This window comes from Euprymna scolopes, chromosome 18 (assembly GCF_053919585.1).
Source record: "Euprymna scolopes isolate OS-2025 chromosome 18, ASM5391958v1, whole genome shotgun sequence".
NCBI classification, from domain to species: Eukaryota; Metazoa; Mollusca; class Cephalopoda; order Sepiida; family Sepiolidae; genus Euprymna; species Euprymna scolopes.
In genome coordinates this window covers 36,587,666-36,611,642 of record NC_136499.1, presented here as the reverse complement: position 1 = coordinate 36,611,642, position 23,977 = coordinate 36,587,666, and positions in this window count along the sequence as shown.

The window sequence follows — 23,977 nt, the reverse complement described above, 5'->3', positions numbered from 1 at the left end:
AACTAACCCACTCTTACAACCCATACAGCGCATACATAGTCAAACAACAACAATAATACTCTCTATCATTTAGCTTACAATAAAACAACACCCAACTTCCCACGATAAAACCCAGAGTCGTCCGACATTAGAATTATCTTAACATAAAATACTAAAATCTGATATTTTAAAAACTGCAGACAACGACTAAATTTACTAGAAGACATACTTATAAAAAACATAACTAACAATATTAATAAGTAACAAGAAAGTAAATAAACTATAAAATAAAAAATCGAAATTAAAAAAATAAAAATGAAAATAGCCAATTAATATATATATATATATATATATATATATATATATATATATATATATAACCTAAACACCCAGCTGCCGACCGGGAGCGGACCACTCCGCACACCACTTCCGCTCCTATTTCACATCCCACCCCTACTCTATCCTTCAATAGCTGACCGGACACAGCCCACTAGCGACTTACGTGACCTTGATAAACATAGACACCCCACATATCAGACGAAAAAAATATAAATAATAGTAATAGGGATAAAGACAACAAAATAGAGAACATACAAAATTAAAAAATCTCACGCTAAAGCAACAAGTTATAAACAAAAAAAAGGAAAAAAAGACAAATAAATAAATAGAAATAGATAAAAATGACAAACCTGTTAATTACCTAATCAGACCATACATAAATCCCCTACTCACATTTGCTCCGATTCCCCACATAGCTACCCAACTTCCGCTCCATCATCTAGCATGCTTTCAATCGATCTGTTACGCCCACCATTTGAAAAGGGATTTTTCGAAAATTAATAATGGATATTTTCGCAGACATAACAAGTAAGACATTTTACCAATACAACTGAATAAATATATGTATATATAAAATCTATGTATGTACTTATTGATTTGTAAATCGCCACTTGTTCTCGTCTTCGTCTTACCAACAACGACTATATTTCATTCCTCGCCTTGTGACAGCCTTCTAAATCTCTACTACAGACAGACAGACACACACACACACACACACATATATATATATGTGTGTGTGTGTGTGTGTGTGTGTGTACACTAAGCATTTACGGAAAAGAAAAAGAAAACAACAGCAATCGCCTCTAATTATAATCAGATGCACCGATAGAGAGCGTTTGAGAAGAATATATATATACATATATATATATATATATATATATATATATATATATATATATATAAAGTATTTCACAGTAAATAAAATCATTGTGCCAGTGTAGTAAAACGCAAATTCATTTTCTTTTTCACATGGTCCGAACAATGCTAGATTGTACTGCTTGTATATATAACCACAACCAAGGTAAATGTTTCTCGCATGCTTTCCCCGTTAGGGTCCCCCCTCTGCTTTTTCTTTCTATTCAAAAAATGCTACATTGCCTAAAGGTTGTTTATTCATAGAGTCTGAAGAAATGCTGTTTTTTAAAACATTTTCAAGCGATATAATGCTTGAAATTGTCGAACAAGACATTGAAACAATTGTAACGTGAAATTAAATACTCTTTTTGTTGCCATCAACACATTGTCTTGAAGTTTTGATTTTGCACACATAGTATATTAATGTTTAATTATGAAATGTGATAATTTTGTAGCTTAATCCTTAAGTCAAACATTTCTGGCTTAAAACCTATTTATATATGAAAATTTACTGAATACACGAACTCAGTATATTACAAATAAGTCTCTCTCTCTCCTTCTCTCCCTCTCTCTCTCTATATATATATATACATATATATATATATATATATATATATATATATATATATATATATAAGTGACGTTTTTAGTTTGCCTAGGATGTGGTCTCTATCAAACTTCCGTATAATATTTGGTATACAGACTTGTAACATAGTATATTTAGGATTTTGATCGGTAGCACAAATTCGATTTTGTCATTAGCTGTTAAAAATAGCTGCTTAGTTATCAAAATAGAAAAACTCAGCAGGGGTAATTCGGCATATAGTGTTTTTGTATACATGATCAAATAAAATCCATACGTTTTACAAATTGTTTTACTTTTGTTTTCATATCTGATCTAACTAATAATGCGGGAGAACTGTAATTTAAGCTTCGATTCTAGCTGATGGCACTAAAGCTATATTTTTTTTTATTTTTATACCTTTAATAAAACATTATAATCAATAGAGAAGCGGCTACATAATAATAATGAATAGAAAAATTGCAAAACGACAAAATACCATATTTAAGCGCATTTCACACAAGACAAAGCCGGAAGACTTTATAGTAATTTTATAAAAGAAAATCATGAGATATATTCATGCGTGTTTGGCAATGTGGATACCGTTTTAAATAAAAATGCGACGCGTTTTCTTGTGATCAGTTATGAAATTCTTTTGTCTAATACACACAAAATGCACATTCAAAACTAAGCTACGTATTAAATAAACAATATAAGTAAAAACAATGCATTTACACTAAGTGTCCTACAACACACACACACACACACACACACATATATATATATATATATATATATATATATATATATATATATATATATTAGCATTTTAAAATCAATATTTATAAATATCTCCAGTAGCCACTTAGTTCGTTAGCGGAGAGAAGTGCTCACTACGGCCCAACAAAAAAACGATGTAAGGAGAAAGATTACTAGTTGTAAAATCCAAGCCGTTGAACATTTTGAAATAAAACTTCTGGAAATGATAACTTGGCGTTCGTATGTTCCATTTGGAAGTAGATGAATTTATTTCAGGTGCTTACCGCCAGAGAAGACGGAGGCAAAACAATAATGTATATGATCAGCCGAGTTTCAAGAAAACCACAGTGTTTTCATCATTGTAAAATCCTTTCCGTTTCTGTAACGTTCGTTATTGTCGTGAATGTGTGTAAATACCCCCATATATAGAGAGAGAAAGATTATCTAATATACACGTGCAGAAACCATATACACGTAATGGAATCTTCAGACAACCGAATATTCAAATAAAATGACTGTTCTTATAATTCTAACCACTAGACGATATCAGAGCATCGAGTACACAAACACGAATACCTTATATGCAATACGCTGTTTTTATTTAATGTAATTATCCACTGACACGTGTGTCATCTACGTCTCATCAGAGTAGCTGAATCTAACGAGATTCGAAATCGGGACACCATGGTTAGAAGCCTAAACTTTTAACCTTGGACTACCCCTCGTGACTGCTGGATGTATCGCGTTTTATGCAGATATTATTTATTTGTTTTTGTTTGCGCTAGTTTTGAATGAATTCAATTATTTATAAAAAAAAGTGCATTTTACCTAAATGCGAGTTGGGAATAATTTCCCATTTTACAAATTTTCGACTCCCAAATAGATAGCGGCATATACATTGTTTTTGTTTTTTTTAAATATACTTATCAACTGACACGTGTTTTGTCGTCGATGGCTCACCAGAGTGTCTGATTTTAGCGGGTCTGGAAATCGGGATCCATTGTTAGAAGCCTAAACCTCTACCACGGGGCTATCACTGGCGACTGACACGTGTTTTCTCGTCTACAGTAGACATATATAGATACAGTTATGTTAACCTTGAAAATACAAAATATTTTTAAGTGTTTTTATATAGAGAAAGATACATACATGTATGTATGTATTATATATATATGTTACTGTTTCATTTAATCACATAATAATTATTAGAGGATATAATTTTATGTGTAAATTTTCAGCATTTACTTCAACAGTGCTCTACAGATAAATAAAGCTAGGTAGTAAGTTATGATAATATATATATGGCAGTTAAGTTACAAAGAATGTTCTGCTTTTCATCTACAAAAAATTAGTAAGACTTATGCGAAGAGTTGTGGTTATCGCACAATATTATATAAACAAATGGTATCGAATTTGTTAGTTAGACAATCAGCTTCTTTGTTGTAACCACGCCCATCGTTATCAACCAGTGGTCGGGTACATACCGGACATAGGTACAGTTGACATAAGGTTATATATAGAAATAATGGATTAGCTATAATAAAAGATTCTAACAATGTCAAGGGAGGAAGCTTTAAGAAAATCATATACAAGAAAATTTAAGTTAAGCCTAAAATTAGACTTACTAGCTAATATTGAAATAACACATTTCCTAAATGTCGCGTTAACTTAAGATAAAAATAAGCATGGGCTTTACTTAAAAGATAACGTTAATATAATATACGTAAACCCTTCCAACTATTATAAAACAGATTCCTAACTCTATGGTAAGTATATGTTGCAATAACTCCTTTGATAAAAATGTATTTAACAGGTCAATGAACGTCTACGGCACAGCTTTAAAAAATAATTGGTACACAAATATAGATATAAAATATAAGCAACAAACCACGAATAAATGTAAAAAAAATTAAAATAAAAGAAAAAGATATATAATTTGGTATACGCCGCCATAAAATCAAATATTAAAAACCAAACTTGGTAAGGAACTTCTAAACCTAATCTAAAAGCACTTCCCTGATACCGATCTCTTACACAAAATGTTCAATGAAAATAACCTAAAATTATCCTACAGCTGCTGCGATAATTTAGAGATGATAATTAAAGCACATAATAGCAACATATTAAATAAGAGCAATGAAAACAATAATAACAAAATAAATAAAAGGTAAACAGTTCAAAAATAAAACAAACAAAAAAGACAAAAATATAACATTTAGAAATAAAATAATAATATTATACCAAACTAAAACAATAAAAAATACTAATGATGAACACGTTAAATATGGAAAAAAACACCAAATGCAAACAACACTAGAAACCCAATACTGAAGACTCAAAGAAAGTGGATGTTCGCTGATAGTCGAATGGAAAATAATAAGCCATGTAGGGACCTATATGACCCATGCAGACTATGCCTTACTGAAAAATGTAGTATCTGTAACTTTGAGTACCCCCAACATCAATTAAATTGTAGGAGAAAAATAACAAAAAATTGTGTGCACAGGAAAAACTATTTTTAGGATAGCTATGCATAAATAATTTTTAATTTAATAATAACAGTAGAAAAAAAACAATAATTAATAAATACATTAAATTAAAATAAATTAAATTAAATGAATTATAATAATAAATAATTTTCTAGATAAAACAAACATAATATCCGAAATATAGACCAAAACACAAAATAGCGTATCTGATTGCATGTATATTGAAAGCAGGTCAGTTTTCTATGAACAAAAAGATATAGCTAACCCTCTCCCATAAAACACACGAAGGGAAAGGGTGAATCTGAGGTCAACTGTACGTTTGTCACGTAAGTATCAGACTACTGGCTGATTAAGATGGGCACGGTATAAACTAGAAGTTGGTTGGCTAAATAACAAATTCAATATCATCTGTTTTTATCAAAATGCGCGATAACCACAACTCTTCACAAAAATGAAACGCGGAATATTCTGTGTAACTTAATCGCCGTATATATTTTCATAACTATATATATATTATATTGTATTTCATTATATTATATTATATCTCATATAGTAACTTTCTGCGCTTACTCACTATCATTAGCGATTTAATTGATATTGACTCCTTCAATTAATGATACGTAAACTAACCAATAAAGAAATGACATCCAACTAATGTAATCAATAGAAAATAAATTCCAATTTAATTCCCAAGAGAAATAATTTAAATTCATTCGAATTATTGAAATTAAATAAAATAAACTGAAACTTAACAAAAAACTCTCTAGGGAAAGCGATGTTATTTTAGTTACGATGCAATTTCTTTTTTTAAGAAAAGCAAATTCTAATGAGCATAATAGTTTTTTTAATGCATCTTTTCCTGTGTTTGTTTATTAAGAATATAAACTGTCCTAGTACGTGTTGTCATATCGAGACTTTGTGTCAATGATGTTCTTTTTTTAATTTTCTTAAAGATGTTTCCAATACTTTTACGGCAATTATCATTAATTTTCCCCGACTCCGTGCATAAATGTGTACAAAATAAAATACAGATTTCATCCCCAAAAAAGCGATAAAAACTATCTGCACATATATATATAAAGGAACAAACCGTATTATTATGTTTTTTCTCTATTTTGTCAGAATACTATTTCTATTATTTTCATCATATATATATATATATATATATATATATATATATATAATTGTGCGTGTCTGCCCATACATATGCTATCGTTTGCATTTTGGTGTCTTAACAGGGATACGTTTGATTCGTCGCCTCACACAGATGACTCATAGTCGATGAAAGGCTGTAGATGTCTCTATGTACGTTAACTTCGGGTAGGTCTGTTTACTTATAATGCCGTCGAATAGGCAGGTTTCGTTCCGGCAATATTACTGGACAGAAATACATTCGTTTTATGTAAATTGTGTATGAAAAAAAAAGTTGGATAGTACGATTTATGAATGAGCTGGATGTAAAACGTGCTCTTAAATAAACAATTATTTAATCTGTGGCACAATATCAAAATATTTTACTACAAATTAGATAAGCATTTCGTTGTACAAACGGAATCATTTAGATAGTAAATTGAGTATTCGTTATTCATAATTAATCATTCTGCAGAAATTTATTCTGTGGCAGGTGCTTCTTAGAATGAATGGAAGAGAATCGCAATTAACTATAGATAACAGTTGTCACTATATCGGATTAATTTCTAGTGAAGTTAAGATGGTTTTACTAAATGGTCGGCAAATATAGCGATTAAAACGACACAATGAACGTTTTAGGTATAAACCTCACAAGTTCGAATCCAGTTCGTTCCATAGAAACACTTGCATGAAACCACCAGCTTACCTATCTCAACTTGTGGAAAGTAAGTAGATAAATCATAAGATAAATACTAAATATATATAAATATTTAATTTTGATCTCCCTCTCTCGATCGAATTTATTGTAAATTTATATTTCTTCTTTCAATTTTCATTTCTATTCGCTTTCAACCCATAAACTCCAAAGATTTCAGCTGACGAAGATTTTCGGTCGAATCGAACGTACTCGTCATGACTTTGAAACTATCATTAATATTTTCGTTTTTGATATTTACGAAAAATCGTACAGATCATTGAAAAAATAAAAAATAAACCTAGTATCTACATTGTATTGTATGGTTTGCTTGAATATGAATATACATGTATGCATGCATGCATATATATATGTGTGTGTGTGTGTGAGTGTGTGTGTACGTATATATACGTACATACTTATATTCGTATATAAAATTAAAAACTTTTATTAATAGAGCAGTACCGATACATTAACACTTTTAATTAATAGACATCAACACATTTTAATAATAGAGCAATGCGTAGAAATTACTGAAAATTAATTACTTCACCTTAACTGACGATTTTCTATTTAAACTAAAACACGCATGCTTCGATGTAGATTGTCTTTAATAAGTCAATCATATACTACTATTAATTTCTATTTGAATATATCAGATTCACCAGAAAGTTCTTGCGGTTTTAACTTTTAAATTCAGATGCATATATCTAGGTTTAATCGTATATATAATGAAGGAGACGCAATTTCTCCCTTCTGAACGAAACTACATTAGGTTAACAACACATAAAAATGTTCATATCATTACCCATTACGTTACACATTATTTCGTTATATTAAAAATATATATTTAGTCCGAGGAGCGTCATGGCCATCATTGTCCTAACCTAAAGAGAAAGTATCTAAAATTTCACCCTCACTTTACCGGCTTTTTATAAGACACCATTCTACACCGAGTTCTTTTATACTTTTTCCTACTTTTGTTGGGTGTTAACCGTCATTAACTGACATTTCCTACACAAACATATATTCTTACCCCTTACATCGGTCATAAATAATGATTTCTCCCTTTAGAACATACGGCCCACCTGATTGGATGAGAAGTATTTATTCTACAATTACAATGATCGGTTATTCCACCAAATAAACGAGCAGTTATCAACTATATAATACGCCGCCATTTTCGGTACGTACACAATAATTTTACGTTTTATTTATTATTCACGGAATTATTCCGCTTAGTAACTCTGAACCTTTCTTATTTATTTGTAACAATATTACACTCACAAAACATAAACCATTGGCAATACATCATGACCAGCTACGCGAAACTACTTCTGTTTATAGTCATTCAGAGTGAGGGAAAGTTAGCGATAAAGAGATACAGAGAATTAAAGTGGGAGACAGAGAAAAATAAACAGTATAACAATATAATTTGGGTCAATCAGGCATTATAACTGTTATTTCACTGCAATGGTTCGTCTCTTGCTTGTGGGAGAGGGGGGCATCATTATTTACATCGTGTTTGCTTATCTTCGTTTTTGAAAACACTCAGCGAACACTCATGCGCTTTCAGACGTCTTTACTGAATTGTTAAAACTAGAATAATGCATTTACTGTCGACGCGTGTATAAGAGTAGTTGCTGCGTAAGCTATGGGTTGAAAGTTCGATCCCAGTCAGCGGATCGGACTTTTTTCCTTTTACGCAGGGTTCTCTGTTTTTGCGGTTTGTTTTATACAGTTAACATAATTTTACTTGTTTTTTTCCTTTATCTTTTTGTATTCCATTTTCTTTTATTTTAAGGTGCGCATATTTTATTCTTATTATATTAAATTTTTCGTTTTTAAAGGCATTTTTACGAGGGAAATTCACACAGCACCTTTTTTTAAACCAATAATTTATTGTAATAAACATATTTAAAGAAAATTGTTTAGTTTATGATTACATAAATTTAAACTGGTGAATGGTGCGTAAAAAAAAACACCGCGCACAAACAAAATGAAAGAAAGCAAACATTGTTATTTGATTATTTCGTTACGTTTTATTGAAACATAAACGCGGGTCGTAAAAAGCTTAAAAAATAAAAGAATCAGTGTGACAGGGTCAATTTTACTGGTGTCTTACAGTTGTTTTTTTTAAAGCTTCATTTGATTTCGGGGTGTTTTCTGTTCGTTTGTTTGTTTTTTATTTTATTTTATTTTATATTGTTTTTCTTGCATTACTGTGATAAGTGACATAATTGCAACCAACTATATAGCAATTAATGAAATCTATATATCTAAAAAAGTGAAAGTGGCTGTCTGTCTGTCTGTCTGTCTGCATTTCCCTACACAATAACTCCATCAACTTTAAATTTACAGACTCGAAATTTTATATACAATCGGTTTTCGGCTAGAAATTTAACTGTTAATAGGTCAAAGTTTAACGATTTTACCTTTAAGAACTCTAAAAAAAACTCCTCCGCCAATTTTGGGTATAAACAATTGAACTTTTAGATATAGGTTCCTTGGACATGGATCTACCTTAATAACTTGATTTGAGCCTAAAACAATAAATGCTAAGTGGGCATAATAGGGGTCAAAGTTTAAAATAATTGATCTCTTCGGTCTTTACAATATTACTTAGACAATTTCTGGTCTAAATATTTGAAATTTTACATAAAGTGTATTCAGAAATAGGACAAGCTTTGTAATCGGGTTGAGTCAAAAATTTCAGCTACAAATATATAAATCTATGTATGTATATTTGCATGTCTGCCTAAAACTTTCTACAGAGACGACGGCTTTTCACAAGACTAGTATGGTTTTGAATTTCGACGTTTCAGACGACAAATACCGAAAAATTGGCTAAAAATATTAATTTCTTTATCCTCAACTGGGTACTTTTCTACAGGGAGGGCTGCTTTTTTCGCCGATATTTTCGAAAGTTATCCTCTCTTTTCGACTGTCTAGCCTTAATTTAAACCTACGTCATTTCTGGTTTGTTGGTGGTTGTAACAGCTAAGACGACATATTTTTCTTCACGCTCTTTTCCTCGGTCGCGGTACGGCTTCGAGCCTGCCTTCCTACTACCACTTTATTTTTTTTTTTTTGCTCAACACACACCTCCAAACACCCGGACAACGCGGGGACGCCATGGTAGTACATAATAAATGATAACAGATAAATATACGGGAGAAGCTTTGAGAGGAACTATTTGGTGGCGGAGGTCGGTAAGTAACCAGTCAACATTACCACAGCTGTTTTTTTTGTAATTTTCCATACCTATCAGGAGCAACAACAACAACAACAACAACAACAACAACAACAACAACAACAACCGTACTATACTTTTTTCGATATGGGAGACTCGCTTCCATCTGGTAATCTAGTAAACAAATATTTATTGGTGGATATAAGAATCATAAGAATTTACACTTGACCAACACGAAATAAGTGTATTTAGTCTTGCGTAATGGTGGCGGTGAAGTCGCTGAATGCGTTTTTGTTATCGCTTAGGGGGGTTTTCTGACATTTCACACGCAGTAAGTTGTCGTGATGCTTGAAAAAATAGTCTGTTGGTGAGAGGTCTAGAGAGTACAGCGGGTGAAGCAGAGTTTCTTAGCCCAATTTGTACAACTTCTGTATGGTCAATTTAGCAACGTACTGTCGGGTATTTTCATGGAGGAAAATTCGGCCTTTTCTAATACTAATGCTGGGTAATTTTAGCAAAGTTTCTGATGGATTTCATCAATTTGACTTCGCATGCATTCAAAACTTTGTAATAGATGAGACCGTCCCCAACATTTTTGGGTGCAACTCTGGATTCGGAAGTGTTGTGGAGCTGTATCAGCGTGTAACCACTGAGCTGAGCGTTTAAGGTTTCGTGAAGAACCTATTTTACATCGCAAGCCAAAACCGGATTTAGAAACAGGTCGTTCTTGTTGTGTAAATTAAGTGATGATGACACTTAATAACGTTGTTTCTTAGGACTGTTGTTATATTTATCACAGTTGATTTATCAACTTTTTGTTGTTATATTTAGTAAGCATTCATTTATCACCTTTTTGTTGTTATTCCGATCTCTCTGAAGTTGTTGGAAACTGTCGCATACGCTACATCTAATTCAGAAGCAAGTTCTCGAACAAGTGTGCGTGGATTGGCTTCGTCTAAGGTTTTTATTTGATCGTTATCATCATTTGATGTACGACAACAACACATCTAGTCCAAGACTCTCATTGCCACCACGAAATTTTTTAAACCACCACTTTGCTCTGCTTTCAGTAATAGTTCATGGGCTAAACATTTCGTTGATATCGCGAGCTTCTTTACCAGCTTTCCGATCTAGCTTTAATTGAAATTAGAAAATTGTGAGAATTTGCTTTTTTCCGTCTTGTATTCAACGTTTTCAAAAGAAGGCGTAATAGTTTTAAAACGATTGTAATTTGACCGCCCTGCATTTTTCAATAGAAAAGGCTCGATTCTCTTCAACGATAATGCACGACCGTGCGGAATTGTACGATAGAGCGAAAACGCTTCTTAAAATGGTACATGAAGTTTAGATATTATAACGAATACTTATTCGAAAATACATCATTCGAAATAAAAATTAAAAGTTTCACAAAACTTTCGGTTTAACCTAATAAAAGTAAACACTGAGACAAATATATGCGTTTATATCTCCGAAACACCTACACGGTAAGAAGCTAATATTCCTCGATTTCTCTTTCAAAATGTAAGTTAACGTCTCTTGATTATATTCCAGTGTTAAATATTTGGACTTTTCTTAAGTAAGTGTATTATTTTTTGTAAGGCTAAGGCAGATAACACAAGTGTTAAGTTTGCAATATTCCCTAGGAATTTAGAACAGTATTTTATATAAAATACTGAAGCTTCTTTACAAAAGCACGCAAACACACACACACACACACATCTCTCTCTCTCTCTCTCTCTCTCTCTCTCTCTCTTAATAGATATATATATATATGTGTGTGTGTGTGTGTATGTGTCTGTGTGTCTGTGTGCCAATTTATAGGTCTTCAAGTGTGATAGCTCATGAATTAAACGAGGTTATTTAGAGTGCCCAAAAAAGAAGCACAAGATTTATTTTTATAAATATAAGTACAATTATAAGGTTGCGACACTAGGCATGCTAATGTTTCGGACAAGCGTCAGGCGACTTATAAAAAAAAGATTGCTCTCTAGAAAAGAAACTAGTGCTAAAATTAAGACAAAAACTCTATTTACTAAATGAAATATAACGTTATAAAATGTAAAAGAAAACGTAGAGGGTCATGTGACGTGTTCTGCAGACATTAAAAAAGGGCAGAAGAGAGAGAGAAAAAAAAGAAAACAAGAAAGAAGAGAAGGAAAAGAAGAAATGTGCGTTCAATGTTATCAGTGTGGCGAGAGTGAAGTTATTAGTAAATCATTAGATGGCATTGTCGTGAAACGTAAGTAAATTCCATCCAACACTTGATGATATACTCACACATGCGTCGGCAAGTAGCGCAGAAGGAGGCGATAAATCTCTCCGTGAATGATATAATTTTTTCTCTCTAGGAACTGCGCATACTGCGGCGTTCTTTATTTTTCCAATCATCTATCCGTCTGTCTGTCTGTCTATCTATCTATCCATCTATCTCTCTCTCTCTCTATATATATATATATATATATATATATATATATATATATATATATATATAGTGCCGGTTAAAAGAAAGTCCGCACTTGTAATTTTTTTTTTCTAATTGCAAATTTAAGCTAAATTTAATGCAACTGTTTAAACAACTAATACTTCATTTGATTCGCCTTTTATCCCTCAATACATTTACCTATTTATATTAAATTGAAATATTTACCTCTTAATATTAATTGAAATATTCTAGTGTTAACATCAATTAAAAAAACATAACGTAAAATTGAGGAGGACGAAAAGAAAGTTTGCAACAATTAATTCGCTTAAAACCAGCTTCAATTATCGCCCCTTAAACAGTTTCACCAACAGGCAACAAAGCATCTCGTAATTTTTGTTGTTCCAGGTTATACAACGTAATATTTAGTCCATATGCCACGAGTTTCTCTTAGTGATCGCCAGGAGCTCATTAATCTTCACCTTTCTGGTTTATCCAATCGAGAAATCAGCCGCAGATTGAAATTTGATCAGAAAACGGTACGAAAGACTGTGAAAAAGCAGCAAAACACCGGCAATGTTCGTGATGTCCTAAATCTGGTCATACTAGAGTTACTTCTAACAGAGGAGACAATGCTCTCGAAATCTACAGCAGAAGAAACAGATTTGAAACTGCTCCCACAAATCCAACAACAGTGCAATCTTGTTAAAACGTACTTTTTTCTACTGTCAAGAAAAGATAAAGAATATCATTTGAGAGGATATGTTGCCAGGTGCAAGCCAATGATTACTGTAAAAAACAAAAAGCGCTGCCTGGACTTCGCCAGAGACAATGAAGATCATGACTTTTCATATTAGACAAAAGTGCTTTTTAGCGACGAAAGCAAGTTCAATAGGCTAGGCAGTGTTGGTAGGCAGTACGCCGGTCGGAGGAAGGACGAAGGATTTAATATTAGGTGCCCAGTTTCAACGCTGCAAGGTGGTGGATGTTCAGTTTTTGTGTGGGCATTATTAGTACTATCGGCCCAAGACCTATAGTTCGCTTGCAAGGTCGAATTAATTCAACCAAGTACATTAATATGTTGGCTGAGCATTTTGGTCGGAATTTGGATGATAACCCCATCTTAATGCAGGACAATGCTCCCAGTCACACAACTTGCAATATCAAAAGGTTCCTGGAAGAGCATGATATTCCGTGTTTTGATTAGCCGGCACAATCTCCAGACTTCAATCCTATCGAAAACGTATGGCATTACATAAAGCAACGATAAAATTTCAAATTTGGTAGAGCTTAGGAAAAAAATTAAATAAACGTGGAATGCCCTTTCCCCGGCGTATTGCTGCAGTCTAAATCAAGGAATTCCCAAAAGATTTCAGGCTGTCAAATTGCAGGAGGCTATGCTACTAAATATTAACTAATGCATTGTGTTATTGTTGTATTTATGTTGCATTAATAACCTTAAGTTACATTCAAATAACCATTTTCCATTGTGCGGACTTTCTTTTTGCCTCCTCAATTTGAAGTTATTTTTTAAGTTGGCATGAACACTAGAATATCTCAATTAAAAGTCAAATACGAACATGTAAAATTATAGATGAATAAAAGGAAAATCAAATGAGGTATAGTTTGTTGAAACAGTAACATTAAATTTACCTTAAATCTGCGGTTTTCGAAAAAATTGTAAGTGCTGACTTTCTTTTTTTCCGCCTGTGTATATACGAGTATATATATATATATATATATATATATATATATATATACTAGTATATATATACGAGTATATATATATACATGTGTATATATATATATATATTCATTTAAGAATGTATTATATATATATATATATATATATATATATATTGTATATTTATGTTTATATTTTTCGTTTTTTTTTATTTCTTTCTTTCTCCGTTTTTCTTATTTCTTTCTCAGTGTTTCATTAATCATTGGATAAATCGATTGCCCACAAAAATAGCCAGCAATTTATTTAAGAAAATGAATTGATTGCCTAGACAAAAGAAAGAAATAAAAGCAGGAAATACGTTTCAAAGGCGCGAACGTTTTGGCGGCGGAGGTAGCAGCATAGAATAAGATTATTCTTTTGACTGGCAGAAAGAAGAAAAGGCCAGAGTCAGAAAGATAACACGAGTCTTATGGAATAGAATATAAAAAGGAAGTTGAAAGAATTTACAAGAATGAAAGATAAATATAAAATATGTATAAAAACGACACCATAAAACAGTCGAGAAAAAGATAAAAGAGTACTGCGAAAAGGTAAATCCTATAAATATATATTCATGACAGTCAATAGTTTTTTTTTGTCTTTAACAGTTGTTTTTTTTCTAATTCTTCAAGATATTAGACTTTCCTATAAGTATAAAAGCAACAGTGACAATAGTGAGTACGAAGTGAAATATAGCACATTAATAAGTTTTATTATTTTGAACTATGAAGAAAAATGTTCACACCCTGTGTGCTATTCTTCACATGAAAACCATTCAATATAAAATTAACAGGCAAATGTTCTGATTCACGGTCTAAGCAGGACTCGATAAAAATTTCGTATGGGTTAAAAAAAATCGTTGGTCCTTGTTCGCTTTTAGATTATTATCACGGGGAAGCATTTCTAGTTAACATCTAGTAAGTATTACGCATATAATCATGGAGAAAACTTTGTAAATTAGCTAAATGTTTTTAGATTAAACAAAATGCACAGTTAATATAACTGGAACAAATGTAATTGACTAATGTCGCCATGTTGATTTTTGTATCGCTCTGTAAGTAAAATAATTAAAACACTCTCTTCCTGTTATCCTATATATAGTTATATGCTTGCAGAAATTCCCCTTTGGACTAAAATGCACAAGGTGTGCTCCAACAGAGGCCACATACAAGTTTATTTTATCTAGAATATTGGAGATTATATTATGCAACTTTTGAACGCCAACTTACACATATATTCCCTATATCAAAACCGTATAATCCATCCTAGGAGAATCATCAGCACGATCGCAAAGATATACAATGGAAGTAACTGTAATTTTTTGGCACATATACTTATATACATACCATAATATTTCCTTTTCCCGAGGCCAAAAAATAATGATTTCTATCTCCTTGCATTTCACATAATCTCATTGCCTGACAACTAAATATCATTCAAAAAAGAACGAAACCTCATTCAAAAAAGAGCTTTTCAGAGATTAAAACAAACATGGCTTCCCTTATCAGATTAGGCAATCATTTCAGATTGAATACCCCGATTACAAATATATTAAGACATCGAAACATGTTCATAAACCAATACTGCTCTCATTTACATATTAATATACCGTACTTTTTAGCTTTTCGTACAGATCTACGATAGCGTGATATATATTTTGTGTGTAGCTGGTAGCCATTATTTCTTCTTCCTCTTCTAAAAGTTCGATTAAGCATTATTATACAATTATAAAATAAGAACAACTAATTAGACTATTTTTTGCAGTACCGACACATCATTTGTTTTATGTGGAGGCCTTTAAGCTGTCTAAAACCTTTATATTTATATTCCTTAGTACGCTTGACTAAATGTTTTCCTTGTGCGCTAAATCATAATATAGACACAACTGATTAGGTTATTACTGCGTTACAGACCCATCATTTGCGTGATTTGAAAGCCTTTAAACTGTCTAAAACGTAAAATTTCTTCTTCCGCAGAACAAATGAATAAGTTTTTTCACTTATACGCTTAATGAAAATATAAACACAACTGCTTAGACTATTACTTCAGTAGAGACCGGACTTTTGTGCGAGTTGGAAGCCTTTAAACTGTCTAAAACGTTTCTCTTCTTCTTCTCTTAGTACAGCTGACTAAAATTCTTTCCTAATACGCTAAATAACAAAATACCTACCACCATTACCAGATTACGGAAGTCAATACGCGAATTTTGTGTGCTTCCTAATTCAAGGCTGTGGTTTATTTGATCATTTAAAGTTTAACAGATTGATCACTAAAAATAACATGTAGGTTTACTCATAATAGAGATATAGTTTTTGAAAACAAACATTGCAGGTGCTCTGTTTTATAATTAAATTTTATAAACATTGACCAACAAAACCAAGGTATTTTCACCCCAAACAAGGCACATTGCCACTTTGGTGTATGAGCTACTATCAGGGACAACAACTACTGGGGTACTATGTAGGAATTTTGGCAGCAAGATGTCGGTTCACGTTACATTTGAACTTCTGCACGTCAGTACAGTTGAGGAAGCAGGGACCTGCAATGGAATTCCAGAATCTAGCGGTTCTGGGGAAGAAACTATTGGAGTAGAAATATCTTTGTAAGATTTAGCAGCCTGTCAGATTTGTCGAGGGTGTTCACGTCGTGGGAGCACAAGTGCTTGCAGTTCGTCAGAGCATTCACCATTAAAATACTTGTAGAACAGGCAGAGGGATGCAACGTTTCGTCGATGGGACAGAGACTGAAGCTTTGATGCCAGTTAAGGGCCTACCAGATTTGCGACTCTCTTTTGAACCTTGTCTACGAGCGAGAGACTAGTAACAGATGCACCAGCCCAAAAATGACACCAATACTCCTTACATGGGTGAATGGTGGCCTTATAGAGGTACAGGATACTTTCGGGTGTTAGTAGTTTTCTAGCACGGTAGAGAGCACCCACTTTCCTTGCAGTGGTCCTGGCAATGCTTTCAATGTAATTGTTCCAACTCATGTTTCCTGTGAACGTTAGGCCAAGGAGTTTGAAAGATGTACTCTCAGAGAAAGAGTCGTTCGCCATCGCTATAGGTGGTAGAGAAGGTTTCTTGTAATTATTGAATGAAACTAGTTTAGTCTTGGCGGCATTGACGTGACCATCCATTTATGTCCCCATTCCACTACAGATTGGAGTTCATCCTCTAGTGTTTCTGTCATTTCTATATGTGTTCATTTGTTTTCCTGTCATGCCTGTTATAGAGTGTGGTGTCATTAGCATATATACCCATCTCAGAAGCAATTTTGTCAGGGGGGTCATTTATGAATATCAGGAACAATACAGGTCCAAGGATAGAACCTTGGGGCAATCTCGCATTCATATCGTATTGTTTAGATATACGATAGTCGAGGACAACCTGGATTTTTCTCTTATATAAGAAGCATTTAATTATGTTAAGTATTCTATCAGTGATACCGTATGATCTAATTTTCCTGAGGAGACCCTCATGCCATACCCTGTAAAAATTAGATATATCTAGAGCTACCGCTCTGCCCTCCCGCGCTTTTTCCAGTGAATGGTATATACGTTCACAGATTATAGTTAGGATGTCTGCTGTGGAACGGGCTTGTCTAAATCCATATTGTTGGTCAGTCAGAATAGCAGCGATAAGGTGAGGGACTAGAGCATGGTTGATTAAGGTCTCAAATATTTTGGCAAAATGTTAGAGGAGGCTAATGGGGCGACAATTTAATGGGTCAGTTCTTTCGGCAGAATTCCTGAATACTGGTACCACAGAAGCAGTTTTCCAACAGCCCAGAAAGCAAGATTCATTAAGGTATTTGTTGTAGAGTTTGCAGAGAACTGGATCTATTTCGGCCGAGCAGTTTTTTAAATAGCGCAGCTGTGATGAGATCGGGTCCTCATGCTTTTGAAATGCCGAGGGTTTTTTTTATGATAGCATGCACCTGAGCAGGGGTGATTTTTAGATCGTCTAGCGTGGCGTCTGTCCGCAACGGAAAGTCAGGTGATTGGAGGGTCCAGTGTGGAGTTTAGGGCAAATCGACTGGCAATCATGTTAGCCTTGTCAGTTGCTGAGCAAACAACCTCGTGATTGTTGGTTAGTGGGGGAATTGTTTCCTGCCGATTATTTACTACACTGTTGGAGATTTTCCAGAAGTTACGATTTCCTAATTTTTGTGCTTCGATGAGTTTTTAATGGTTTCAGTAAATTTTCTTTTTAAGCTGTCGCTATTTCTTTCTTAACGTTATTTCTAGCTTCTATATACTTCTGTCTGGTAGAACTGGACTTATCTCGGTTAAGTTTGCGGTATGCATGCTGCCTTTGAGCAATGGCCGTTGCGCAAGTCGAAGTAAACCATTGGGGAGAGTGGGACTTGCTATAAAATTTCCGCATGTGAACAGGCGCTTCGATTGTGGAGTTTACGGCAAATCGACTGGCAATCATGTTAGCCTTGTCAGTTGCTGAGCAAACAACCTCGTGATTGTTGGTTAGTGGGAGAATTGTTGATTGCCCATTATTTACTACACTGTTGTAGATTTTCCAGAAGTCACGAGTTCCTAGTTTTTGTGCTTCGATGCGTTTTTAGTGGTTTCCGTAAATTCTCTCTTAGCTGTCGCTATTTCTTCTTAATGTAACTTCTAGATTCTATGTACTTCTGTCTGTTTGAACTGAACTTATATCGATTAAATCAGCATATCAATGGCAGTTGCGCAAGTCGAAGTAAACCATTGGGGAGAGTGGGACTTGCTATAAAATTTCCGCATGGGAACATGCGCTTCGATTGCAGTTTGGAACCATTCAGTGGTCTCGTTAGCGCACTGTTCAGCAGGAAGAGAAAAAGTATTTCCCCATGGGGCATCTCTGATAAGATCTCTGATGGCCACCCAGTCAGCCTTTTTATAATATCTCGTTGTTTTAAGCACTGGCTCTTCAGTTTTGGGTCTAGAGTTTAGGGCGATTTCGACAATTATCGCTGATGATCAGCGTTCCCGAGTGGGTTGTCAGCATTTATTATACTATCATCGGGAACTGTGGTCAAAAGCAGATCTAAAAGTGATGCGTGTTGTTCTTACTGGTCAGGGAAACGGGTTGGAAACGTAACAATTTTTGATGTGAAGTGAGATATAGAGAAGCTATGAGTTGTACTGCCCGCTGAATCTGTGTAAGTATAGAATCCAAACTAGTGTTTATAGTAGACATTAAAGTCGCCAAATACATGTACTTGTGCGTTAGTGTCGAGGGAGTGTGATGTGTCTATGCTGTCAGAGACTTTTTTTATCATGGTGCAGTCTTGGCTTGATCATCCGATTCTGGGTTTGTATCTCTAGTAAAGGGAAGGGTATTACGAATATAAACTCCAAGTCCGTGCATGTGTCTGTCAGAGTTCTTACGGGAGAGTGGGAGATATCCAGGCATGTTAAAGTAATTAGAGGGATGTAGGTTAGTGTCAATTAGTGCTAAGATATCCGGGGTATTTGTTAGGAGAAATGCTTCAACATCAGCTAAATTAGTTCTAAGTCCACGGATATTTATGAATGCAAGCCTCAAGGGAGGAGGCAAGTTGGATTTGTTTGACCCTAAGCCTGGTTTATGCTTATTTTTAGATTGTACTGTCGTCATATATTTTAAAGTGTGTCAGTTTAGGTAAGGGGGGCTGAACATGAGGTTATACAGAACATCAGACATGCATCACAAGTAGACCACCTGCTGACCTTCCTTTAATTAGGATTGTGGCCTAAGGAAAGCCCAGCGGGGATGAGTGCATTTTAATATATTTAAAGACAACGTTTTAATAGATTAAAGCGGAAAAAGAACTCAATTAACTAGAGAGAATGTGTTTTTGTATTATTTTTACAAAAAATTACACTTAATTATTGCCGAAATGTTGGAGTTTTGTTAACCAAGATTAAAGATTGGAATGTTAACAATATGTTACAAAGACAGGTAGATTAAGGCAAGCTCAAAATCAATGTGCATTGAATTGGATTTTGATGTTTGCTGGTATTGAGTATGTAAATTCCCCAGAATGCAATATGTATTCCCCTAAACTAGAATATTTATATTTTAGTATTAAAGTAAGTTTATTGCTTATAAATAGTCTCATATATAACTGATATGTTATAATGTTAATTGTATTCTCATATTCGTTTGTTACTTTTTTTTTCCTTTGCGACTCTTTCTCTCACACAACGTGTGATACTGAGTATAACATCTAATGACACAAAGAAGATAACGTCTGTGTAACATATACAGTTTTTATTCTGAACCCTTTTTGTTATTACTGGTATTTTCAAAACGAAAGGTAACTTGTCTTAAAGACTCATTTATTCTAGATCGTCAGCCATGTATTTTCTAGACGCTCTCATCACCCATATTATACGCTCCCTGACATTTTTCGAACACGCGTTTTTGCTTCACGTGAGTCTGTTTTGTCTCTGCTCTTTTCTTTTTTTCCTCTTCGTCCGATGTCATTTGCATATGTTAGCTGCCATACGGCTGCTGAGGCTGTTCACCTAAAATTACTGGTTCTGTTATATTTGTATTAATAATGAAAATACTATAATAACAATGTCTTTGATTCACCGAGCACTTTCTTGCAAAACACAAGAGTTTCACGTATAGGAACCTACACCTATACAGCCATTACACACACACACACACACACCCACACACACACACACACACACACACACACACACACACACACATATATATATATATATATATATATACTCAGACAAACCTTCCATAAAGTTTAGCTATCAAATAGAGCAATCACTCAGTACTATTTCTAGATATACTTATTATAAAATCCAACATAAAAACTGTCCTACAATATTCTCCGCAAAAATGCACACAAAAACAATTGCATATATTTCTACGCACACCGTAATAAAAATAAGCATGATAATCAGTCTATTCCCCCATGCATTTAGAATTCGTAATCCAGAATATCTGAATAGAGAATTCCAAGACATCAGAAATACTTTGAAAACACAGTAATACCCCACCTATATTATATAAAATGAAGAGAACAAGCCACAAAAATATTTTCCAGGATTAATAAGCAATATAACCACTTACGCCAATAACACAATAGTGTCTAACACTCTATATAAACTAAGAGTTCCGTTAACACAAACGATATCACAGACAGACATTAGAAACAATAAAGCATTTCCAAAATGAACATATATCCAATGCAGACATATATACTGTCTCATGCAATAATTGCCATTATATATATATTCGTTGGTGAACATTAATGAGGACTAGATAAAATACCTAATGAACATGAACAGATATAAAAAAAATTCTTGAATGCGTTATGCTCTAATTCATCAAAGAATGATCATTCTATCAACATCAAACATGCAAAAATCGTTACATTTATTTCAAATAAATCCTGATTAATACGTATCGAAAACCTAAACATAATTTAACAGTGCTCAGCTTGTAACAATTTATCGTTTTAAGTCGCATGCAAGCGACTCTATAAGTCACTCCGTCGGTCCGTCGGTCCTTCGGTCGGTTCGTCGGTCGGTCTGTCCATAAAATTTTTGTGCTTGGCCTTTTTGGTTAAGATCAAAAGTCTGTTGTTAATAGAGGCTTTTCTTTATCTTTTTGAGATTTTCTTGTCCTTTTGGCAAAAATAAAAGTATAGTATATGTTCCGGCAGTTACTGCAAGCAATGACCATATGTGGGGGCAGCCCCAAATATAAGACCTTCGTCAATGTAGGGGCAACCCTTCATACCAATTGCCACTATCCAGCTTCCCTACTCCCCCGGGAGTTGGTCCCCATTTCCCCTTCACTCTTCACATTAAAAATCGGCCTTGTGCCTAATTTGCTCGGTGTGGAAGCAAATAAATATCCTTTTCTTGGTCTTTTGGCCAAGATCAAAGTGTAGAATCTGCCCGGCAGATACTGCAAAGAAAGACCATATGTTGAGGTAGCCCCACATATAAGACTTTGGTCAATGTAGGGACAACCCTTTATACAAATTGTCACTATCCAGCTCCCCTACTCCCCGGGGAGTTAGTCCTCATTTCCCTTTTCACTCATCACATTAAAAATCGGCATTGTGCCTAATTTGCTCGGTGGGGAAGCAAAGTAATACCCTTTTCTTGGTATTTTGGCCAAGATCAAAGTGTAGTATCTGTTCCGGCAGATACTGCAAGCAAAGACCATATGTAGGGCAGCCCAAGACCTTGGTCAATGTAGGGGTAACCTTGATACCAATGCTCACTATCCAGCTCCCCTACTTCCCGGGAAGTTGGCCCCATTTCCCCTTCACTCCTTACATTAAAAATCGGCCTTGTGCCTAATTTGCTCGGTGGGGAAGCAAATAAATACCCTTTTCTTTGCCTTTTGGCCAAAATCAAAGTGCAGTATCTGTTCTTACTACATTTTGTACTTATGTTTGTAACTTTGTGATATAAATGGGAATCACTTTCTTTATTAATTTAATGTAAAATGATCACCCACTTTACTACCAGTCAGTCTCAAGTCATTCAAGTCATTCTCCAGCTAATTCAAGTTGTTGTTGAAGGATTTGAGTTATTTTTTAAGCATTCAATTCATTCTTAAGTTCATTAACGTCATTCTAAGTCATTTACTTTTTATTTATTTAAGTCATTTCAGCCCATTTTTCGGTCATTTAGTTTATTTTTAAGAATTTCATGTCAATCCTACATTCACGCATTCATTCATTACACGAGAGCACGCGACTAATGGATATCGGTCTTATTAATATATAAACTCATATAAAAGAACAGAAGTTAAATGTAGAACCATGTAAACTCATACCATAAACGTTTCCTATAATAATAAGTATATAAAATTAGTCCAAACATACAAAAAAGAATATACACATTCCATTTACTGACACACATTACCCTTGAATTATAACATAAAAATGTTTAGTCAAAAAAGGACGATAATCGCACCATATCTTTTTCAATATCTAAATTCCTGTACTACGTTAAAAATTACACTCACCTAAAAGCGCCATACATATTTTGAAATACCGACAACGTTTTACATTCTGAAATAGAACTAAGACATCCTTTTCACAACAAATCCATATTGTCAAATATTGTACTGGTATTTTATTTTCTCCAATTTAATGATCTTAAAGAAGTTTCGTAATAAAGACAACACGGTTAGTTTCTTATATATATATATATATATATATATATATATATATATATATATATATAGTCTCATTCTGAGTAAACCGCCAATAATTTTTGTGCTTTTTAAGGTACTACAAATATATATATATATATATATATATATATATATATATATATATATATACTCCTATGAATTAAATATATATATATATATATATGTATACATATATTTATATATATATATATATATATATATATATATATATATATATATATATATATATATATATATATATATATACATGTACTATAAATTTGGATCTTTTTGTGTATTGGTATTCATATAATTTAAATTAATTCCCTACTGGTGTTTTTTTTTTTTTTTTTGGTTTTCTGATAGGTAGATCATCTTTAGTTAACTATTACGCTTAATTATATTCATACAGATATTCTACATGATTTATACTTGCGTAATATTTCCGTAAAGGGTTTATAGTAAATACAAAACTCTTTCTATTATTTTTATTTATGCATATATATTTTTGTTTAAAAATAATTGCCTACCAAAATTCTCCTAGAGTTTTTAGTCTACAGACATTAAATTTTATATATAAGGTATCTGAACCCATGCGAATCTTTATATTTTCTGTTTAAGCTCAGGAAAATTGGTGCAAAAGTGTAAAACCTAAAAAAAAAATGAA